The 9,522-nt window shown below is 42.5% G+C and overlaps 1 protein-coding gene across 1 annotated transcript in view; it reads left to right on the plus strand.

The window, feature by feature from the left end:
- Positions 6,921-9,522, plus strand: part of LOC109819914 (phosphoglycerate mutase-like protein AT74H) — a 15,207-nt gene continuing 12,605 nt past the window's right edge. Inside the window, exon 1 of the mRNA XM_020385889.1 lies at positions 6,921-7,058. The gene's annotated coding sequence lies outside the window, so the exon portion shown is untranslated. The remainder of the gene's footprint in view (positions 7,059-9,522) is intronic.

The raw sequence follows: 9,522 nt of genomic DNA on the forward strand, positions 1-9,522 counted from the left end.
CCTTTGGAGGAAGCGTTCGGCTTGTTCACCGCGCACCTTCAAGTCTTTCCAAGTGTCAGACGGTGCTGTTCCCATTGCTTCCAACACGTCCAGTGCAAGGTTATTGTGGCAAGTCTGGAGGATGAACTCCTCAGTGATCGGGTCCCGACAGTTCATCGCCTTGTTCCGGAACCTCTTGACGAAGGTGTCGACTAACTCCCCGTCTTTCTGCTTCTCATCGAGCAATGATCCGATAGATATCTCGGTGTCGTCGTAGAAGAAATTGGTGAGGAACATGGTCTCCATATCGTCCCAGCTGTTCATGCTACCTGGCTTGAGGGCGATACCAATCGAAGGCGTCTCCGCGAAGAGTGCCGACGAATGACCGCACCATCAGAGGCTCATTGCCAGAGATTACCCCCAGGTGTGATTTGAAATAAATCACATGCTGAGTGGGCGAACCCTTCCCATCAAACGGCGTGAAGTTAATTAGGTTGAACTTCGCCGGATATGGGATCGATTCCCACTCTCTTGGGTATGGACAAGGAATACCTGTTTTCTTCACCTCTTGGTTCACCTTGCTGGTTCGTCAGTGCCTGAATTTGTTGCTCATGCATCTCTCTCATAGTCTGCATGGCCATCTGCATCTCGAACCTGAAGCTTTCCTGTTGTTTGGCCATGGCATCTTCGAGCATCTTGGCCACTTGTTCAGCGCTTATCATGAATGACTCGCTGGGTTGTCCCTCGTTGGATACTGTATTGTCTGATGCGACAGCAGAGCAGGAATCTGATTCTTCATCTTCTGACGGTAATCTTGTCCGAACCCTACCATAAGTTCCTCGTGTAATGGCTCCAGACTGCAGACGAGTTAGATACCAGGGTACTTCCGGAATTGACTCGGGATTATCCCTTGTCGATGTCCTTTTGCTGGTCATATTGGTAGTGACCCTCGGAAATTCTCCATCTTCAACCACCGTTCTTCTTTGCCGGAAACGCCTATGCCTTGGTTTTGGCGCTTCGGTACTAAGCCTTTCGAACACCGAAACTCTCTCGGTGACTGCCTTGATGCAGTTGCACTCAGACAGTACTGCCCGAATGAGCTTTGAACAAGGGCACTGAGTTTCTAGCCTTCGAGGACTTTTCTTTCTGGTTTTGCTCGTACCCCCAACACGATAGTACAGCTCGTCCGTTTGAAAGTCGGAGCAACCTATCGTGTGTTGGCACGATTTCTCAGGTATAACGCAATCATCATCAGACGATAACGTTTCTTTCTGAGAGCGAACTACCTTCTTCGGGTTTTCAAAAGTTACGCGCCTCGAAACATGCCTTTTTGGGCGTGAGTTCTCAGTGGGCTCTTGGACTTCAATGCGCAAATTGGTGCGCATAACTACCCTGATTTCTTTATCAAGTTTGAGGTGACGACGACCCCCAGCGTGCTGAGTCGTTCTGGGCTTCTTCATTGGGCCCAAACTCTCTTGAACTGGAGCTTTGCCTCTCTCGTCGGGAATTGGACCGAGGCGCTCCAAGACTGACTTCCTTTTCTGGGATGGTCCTGCGGGATCTCCCGGAGCAGTTGTGGAAATCATCGGCGGTTTGGATTGATTCGCCGGAAGTTGAACTTTCGACGGCTGCAGTTGACGCTCTTTGGTCTGAACCGCCGCTTCAGACTTCGGCCTCCAAACTTTGCTGGTTGATGGCGGCTTCTTGGCCACTTCCTTCTGTAACTTCCTACGGGCTTCTTCAGCTTGAGCCCTTGCTTGCGCCGATAGTGCGCGGCGCTTGCGAATGCGCTCCTCCAGCGTTGATCGGTTCCGTTTGACACGGAGCCATTCCATTGTTGGCGGCTTGGAGGAACCACTATTCATTGATTGTTGAGGCTGCTTGCCTCTTTTGTTCTTCAGATCCGCGTTGTAGCGGGTCCCGTCAACGGACTCCATGGCCTTTGCGAACTGTTTCGCAAGGCGTTGATGTTGCCTTTGGCGGGCTCTCTTCGAGAGAGTCACCCGTCAACGGACTCCATGGCCTTTGCGAATTGTTTCGCAAGGCGTTGACGTTGCCTTTGGCGGGCTCTCTTCGAGAGAGTCACCACGCCCTCTGCGGCAGAAGGGTTTGCCAGAGCAGCTCTGACCTGGTTGGGAATTGGAGGAATCTCACCCGATGCGACTTTGGCATCAAACGGGGCGAGATATTCGTTGGTGTTTTCAACGTCTTCATACCAACGAGTTTTTCTCCTAGAGGAGAACTTGGACTTCTTGAACTTGCGGGGGGAGGTTGATCCGGACGAGGACGACAAGTATTCCTCGAACTTCTGTTGGTCGAACTCATATTCGACCTCCTCCACGACCGGGATTGAGATCCGCGGCTGCGACGCTCCGATCTCGGCAGCGAGATCGGCGGCTCCCACTGTGGTCGCCAGATTGTTCGCGGTGAAAATCGTGTCTTTCTTTGTAATTGATTCCATTGTCATCTTAAATAACAGCTTTTTGAGTTACGTTTGATGAAGCTGGAACCCCCAGTCCATGATTGGACAGGACTGGCTCTTGGTGAATATGGATCTGGTTGAGATGCCTTGAATCCATAAACTTCTTATATCCACCCCTCAATCTAGTCGCACTACGCAGAGTATTCGGGGGTCTCGCCGGGGGGATGGAATACCCCCCGGCGGGGTTCGGGGCAGCGCCCCAAAGCTCCACGGTATACACCAACTTCTGTATTGGATTTGGAACTTGGGACGCGAGGGTCGCGTTTGGCTCTTGAGACGCGAAGGTCGCGTTTGGCACTTGAAACGCGAAGGTCGCGGTTGGCACTTGAAACACGAAGGTCGCGGTTGGCACTTGAAACGCGAGGTCCGCATTTTGGTTTGGCAACATGAGGGTCGCATTCTTCACTGTCGACGCGAGGGTCATATTTTGACTGGGAAACGCGAAGTTGAAGTTCGCGTTCAACGTAGACTTGAGGTCCGCGTTTTGGCTGTAAAACGCGCCATTGAGGGCCGCGTTCAGTCTGGTTCTCGCGAAGCTCATAAACGCGAAGTTCAGGATCGCGTTTAGGCTCACGAACGCGAAGTTCGCGTTGGTTGGAGGATTGACTTTTTCGGAGTTGTGCTCGTGTGCTCGTCGCTGAGACCTTCTTCTTCGTCGAGCAGCGTTCTTCTTGGCCTGTTTTAAGGCTTTTGCAATGATGTCGTCGGCGTTGACGGAGTTGGTCTCCGCGATGGGCTTTTTGTGACCCGATACTCGTCGCTTTGGCGCGAGTTTGGCTAAAGCTGAGCCCACTCCATAGGAGGAGGGGCTGTCCGAGTAATCATGGCTAAAGGAGAGGACTTTCTTTGGCATTCCAGCAATAGTTGGAGATTTATTCTCTTGGGAGACTTTGTGGATCTTGCGCATAGCCTTGGGGATAAAGGATCCAAAAGAGAGGGCCTCCTCGAACTTGGCTTGATCAAACTCTACCACGAGAGTTTCGACGGTTGTTCCAGTGAGATGAACATCGGATTGCACCATCACTTCTTCGTCAGAGAAGCATCATCCTCAGCGGAGTCGCCATCTTTTGTAATTCCGGTTACAATTTGATTACAAAAGAGAAGAGAACGAATTTGATTCTCCCCTTTGTTTAAAACTGGGTTCTTCTTGGTGGCGATGGAGTGCCTCCCTCGAATGCTCGCGTCGAGTTTGCTCTCCGTTGACGATCCGCACGTCTTGATTCACTGGAACGATGTCTTCTCCTCACGATTTGACGTTGTGGAGAACTTGTGTGGCAAGTTTAAAACTCTTGATGAGTTGATAACTCTGATCAAGTTTAAACTCTTAAAAAAGAGTTGATTTAAACCGAAAGTTCGGTTGATAAGCCAAGGATCAAAGCTCTCTGTTGTCGAAGTTGAAGATAATCTTCGTTGAAGGATGATGCCGATCTCCTTCGAAGTTCGCCCAATGATCTCCCCTGTTGCTGCCAATTCTCAGCTCCAAAAAGCCAGCCTTTAATGGTCGATTCAAGCCAAATAAAAATCCAACCCTGAACTCAGTTGAGTTTACTCGCTTTTATAGGGGATTAAGGGGGTGTAACTGCCCTCTAAATCCACTCCTAAGTGGGCGAAAATCCCTCAGAACGTGGGATAACGGTTTTGAGGCCGTTCGGCTTGTGTTTGAATAAGTCAAAACGCCCAATCTGGCGTTCAGAACCCAACTTCGCCTCTTAGAATTGAGACGCGAAGTTGGGTGTTGGCTGAACATTGATGAAGGCGAGGGTTGCTCGCGTTTTGGTTTGTTGTAGCTTAGAAACGCGGGGGTCGGTGTTGGCTGGACCCCTACGAACGCGAGGGTCGCTCACGTTTCGCTTGTTGTAACGCGGATCCGACTCCAGCGTTTTGATGTTGTAACGCGGGTTCGACCCTGGCGTTTTGATGTTGTAACGTGGGTTCGACCCTGGTGTTTTGATGTTGTAACGCGGGTTCAACCCTGGCGTTTTGATGTTGTAACGTGGGTTCGAGCCTCGCGTTTTGATGTTGTAACGCGGGTTCGACCCTGGCGTTTTAATGTTGACACACGGGGAGGACCTCCGCGTCTTGTCTTGAAGAGGTTATTACAAAGTAATCTCTTTTGTCATAGCGTTGCAAAGATCATTGTCTTGTAATCTTCGTCTTGGCTCCTTGAGAATATGAGAGTCGTCAGATTGTAACTCCCGATGTTGATTGTGAATGCTGTTGAACTAGAGCTCTCGTCGGTTGTCGTGAAGGTCGTCAGATTGTAACCTTCAGCGATCTACGTGAAAGTCTTCAAATTGTAGCCTTCTGGAAGTCGTCAGATTGTAACTTCCATCATCGGTGTTTGATGGAGGATAAGCTATCTATTGTGATTTTTAGACAGCCTACACTCCTCTTGAGGATAAAATGAGATAATAGATTGACATGGTTTGATCATGGCATGGGAGTGGTGGAGGGTTACTTTTGAGAGTTTCATAAAAGCTTTGGCAATTTCGATCTTAAGTTTTGAGAAAACAAGAAAATGGATCAAAATTTAATATAAAGACAACCATGTTCATATTTATTTTAAAAAGAAAAAATTCTATTATTTCATCACTTAACACGACCTTAATTAATGACATGCGAGATTAATCTTTTTTGCAACTAAATGTGAACACACTAGACTAATTTGATTATTGGTCACTACATTTATCTCTTAATTTGATGTTCATATCAATTTTTTATTGGATAGCTAGACATGTAATTATATATTAATTGGATTGCTACTCACTTCTAATAGTTTCCATCAATTTTATTAGTCAATTTTCATTTATTTTTTTCAGCAATATGACTTACTCAATATGCCACAAGTTAATATTTCCAAAATAAAATGTGAAATATGATAAAATTGCTCAATACAAGTTGTCTAGTGTCACTTTTGAGTAATTGAAGATATTACACTGGGGGAGGAGATCTATTATGCCAAGTGATTACGACTTTTTCAATGCAATATAGTGAAATCCATTAGGACCAATTTTCAAAACAGACTTTTTTGTCAAAAAATCCCCAAAACTGACCTGTTTCAAACTTAATTTCAAAAACCTACCCAGTTGGGTTGAAACTGGGTCAGTTTTTGAAAAAAAGTCCCCAAACTTCACGGGAGTTGAAGTCCCGTGAAGTTTTGTTACGTAAAAAACTTCACGGGACTTCAACTCCCGTGAAGTTTGGGAACTTTTTTTCAAAAACCGACCCAATTTGAGCCAACTGGGTCGGTTTTTGAAATTAAGTTTGAAACATGTCTTTTTTTAGATTAAGATTCAAAACATGTTGGTTTTGAAAATTTGTCCAAATCCATTATGTTAATTCATGAAAAATATTAGAAGTGATTAACCATCCAATTCATATTTAATTACATGACCAGACACCTAATCGGTTAAAACATAGCTATGAACATATAATTAACTAATAAATACAGTGATCAATAATCCAATAAATTTGAACATAATTACTCTAAATTTGAAAATAATTTATTTTCTAAAATGGTCTAAATAAAACATGCCATCAGCTTCAATGCTCCAAAAAGTTCATTTTTGAGTACCAATGGCAATATAGCACTCTAAGTAAGTTTTTCCGGAAAAATTCTCTCTCATCCATATTCTAAGCGATAAGGTAGTTATGAGGTGTTTCACACCTTAACCTATAAAATAAATAGAATGATATATGTGTTTTAGATAGTAAAATATCATTAATATATATAATGCAAGAGGGATTAGCTGACTTGATAAGTTGATTATGAGTAGTATTCCAAGGTGTCAAGTTCAACTCTCATGGTGAACACCCATAATAAGTTTAATTTCCTAGAATACCTATGCGATACTCGTGCGTTGATGCATTAGGCTTTAAGAATAGTAGGGAATTTCCCTCATAAAAAAACCCACTATTTTTTTGTTGTTTTCTAGGTTCAATGTTTTATATATTTCACTAATTTTTTCAGAAATGTTATTGTGTATTATAATAGTTTTATCTTCTATTTTTTTAACCGATGAAAGAAAATGAAACTGATATGTTCAATACAAGACATCTGGCTAATTATTATATTCAACTAAACATTCACTTTATAAATATGAAAGTTCTCACAATATTTTTCCCCCAAAAGAGTTTACATTTTTTTCCATGCAATCAATGGCTTTTTCATTGTAAAATAACATTATGATGTTTTTTCTATTTCATGACAAAATTAATCATTCTTTTAATTTTTGGAGTATAATAAATGGAAGTAGTGGACGGTGTTGGAGATAGAAATATAAAAAATAAATAAATTGAATTATAAATGATCGAAATATCCATTTTATTTTTTCGGCTGCTTTCCAATTTATACAAATTTAAAATTAAAAAAAATTCGTATTATGGAATTGTGGGCTTTTCCCAAATTATTTGAGTAACTATTTTTTTTCCCAGTCAATTAAGTAGTTGGCCGAAAAGACATCACTTTCAAAAGCGAAGGGACTTTTGTGTTTTGCGAATTTTTTATCTCTTCCCTTCTCAAAATCTCGAACTCTCTCTCACAAAGAAGCAAAGATCTCAAATCCATAATTTGGCCCATCAGATCTCGCCCAAATTGGTACGAGATTTCTACTCTTCCCCTAAATATTTTAAAAAATGCCTTTTTTGGGGGGATTAGAACTATTGCTTATGCTTAACTCTCTTGTTGTCAGTAATTCTTTAAAATTTGATCGTATTGCTTGCGTGTTTCGGCATGTATTTCAATTTGATTTTGTTCACATTGTTACAAAATTATTTGGGGTTCGCATTATATATGATCTGATTTCAGTTAGTATTATTTTGAGTTCTAGGGTTTAGTAAATGGACATTTGTTACTGTATGTATAGGCTTGGTGATGAGAATTGTAGTTTTGCTCGAGGGAAAATAGAATGTTGTGATTTTTGAGTCCGCCGAGTAAGTATTCGGCAGTGAATGAGAATGTACCAATTTTGTAATTATAGATGTCTTCCTCCATTTGTATTAGCAGTATTTGGACCCAATTGATTAATGCATGATTCTTCAAGTTGATGTGAATGCCTGATAAGAGTTCAAAACAATCGAGAAATTATATCTTGAGTTTAGCGATGGATCACAGGTTCAGTGGTTCCAATATTAGGTTGTTAACTGCATATTGTGGTGAAGGCACCACAGAAGGCGAATGAGTTGCCTACTCTTTCTATGAATTCCAGTTTCAGGTTTAGTTGTAAAATTCTGTCGAATTGAACCATGGTAAATGAAGAGGTAAGGTGAGTTAGGGCCAACTTGTCAAAGTCCATGATGACATATGACATGACGACATCTGTGACGAATATTTGCGTAATCTGAGACAAGTAATAATCAAATTACGCAACCTTAAGCCGAAACACCTATGTAGGACTTGAATAAGAAAGGCTTAATTTAACCAGTCAAAGCCTTAGCAAAGTCCCATATCAAGAATAGAGGGCCAATTAGCTCAGAATGACGCATTGACAATTTCATTGGCGGATGTTATATTGTCAAATGTCAAGTTGGAGTCTTCCCTTGAGAATGCTGATTGGATTTGATAAATTAGAATGTCAATATTGTTTGCGCAAACTTGAAGTTAGCAATCATGATGATCTTGAATATTTCATTGGGGCTCATGCTTTCTGGCTCTCTCATTGCAAGGCTTTCTGTTACCCATGTAAAATACATGAAGGTAATTGTTGGTCTTGAATCAGACGCAACTTTCATGAGGACAAGGTCGTTCACTTCTAGTTTTTTTATGAAGCTGGAGTATTACTAAAATCTTGAGAGCTCAGAGTTGATTCACTGGAAAATGTATCCCTCCTTAGCATTTATATAAGTGGAACACACATATACCATCTTTGTTTTTTTTCTCTAAAATAAATCTACCAGAACAAAATTGATTTCAAGTGGTTGAGGAAAGTTTGACGAGTCAGCAAGCAAAGCCTCTTCAAAATGGGGTTACTTACTCCTTGAGCTGATCAATATTGGGTGTTTGAGTTTATTCTACATGAAGTCATTCTCAAGCTTGAACTTGAATGATGAGGACATGACACAGCTTCCACTTCGCACATATTTTCGCCGCCGCCGTCGTGTTGTCTCAGCTCATATGTGACTTTGATCTTGAGAAGACTTGGAGTCTAGCTAGTATTACTTTTTATTTCCTCTTTATTGTATTTGCTCAATAATTTTAGTCCCACATCGGATATGGGAGTGAACTTGTAGTTGTTGAAGGCCTATTTAAAGAGGCTAATTCTATGAAATAAAGTAATGATTATTTGAAGAAAATTTGGTTTCCTTTGTGAGACTTTGGGTAATTGATTTGATCTTTAAGATTGAGTCAATGGTGGTGAAGCCAAGGTCCGGGTTGCGATCCGTGGTCATATCGTGTTAAAATTATTAATTTGTTATCTTTTCAAACCCTAGCTTTCCTCAAATCCTTGTTCTTCCCCAGATCTCCTAAATCCCCACTATAAATCCTTAAAAATCCTGTTGTCACGTATCATTTTTGGTATCAGAGCCAGCTTAGATCAACCGGATTCTTCTCCACCTCAGGTTCTTACATCTCTTTCTTCCTCTCACTTATTCTATTTTTATTTTTTTAGTTTGAAAAAAGAGAGAGAGAGAGAGAGGAGCCAGATCCAAAAAAAAAGATAAAAAAAGAAGAGCCAAATTCAAAAAAAAATCCGAATTTCAGAAGTCATCGCAGCCTTCCATTACAAATTACAAAAGAAGAAAAGGGAGAGAAACCCTAATTTTTTTCCCCACAGCCGCCTTCTTTCCCCACTTTCCTTAGCATCATCCTCTCTCTCCCCCTCCTCTCTCGTGAACCCATCAAGCCCTGACCCCATCCCTCTCTTCCTCCGCTCACGTGTGACCACCCACCCTAACCCCACACTCTCTCCTTCCTCTAGTGCCACCTCCGCATCCCCTCTCCTTCACGTCAATCACCATCGACCCAACTTCTCCATGCTCCCCCTCGACATCGAGTAACTCCGCCTCACCCGCTCTCCTTTATCTTCAACAGCCGTCGGTCCTTCATCTCATCAGCCAGCGTC

This window comes from Asparagus officinalis, chromosome 8 (assembly GCF_001876935.1).
Source record: "Asparagus officinalis chromosome 8, Aspof.V1, whole genome shotgun sequence".
Lineage (NCBI taxonomy): Eukaryota > Viridiplantae > Streptophyta > Magnoliopsida > Asparagales > Asparagaceae > Asparagus > Asparagus officinalis.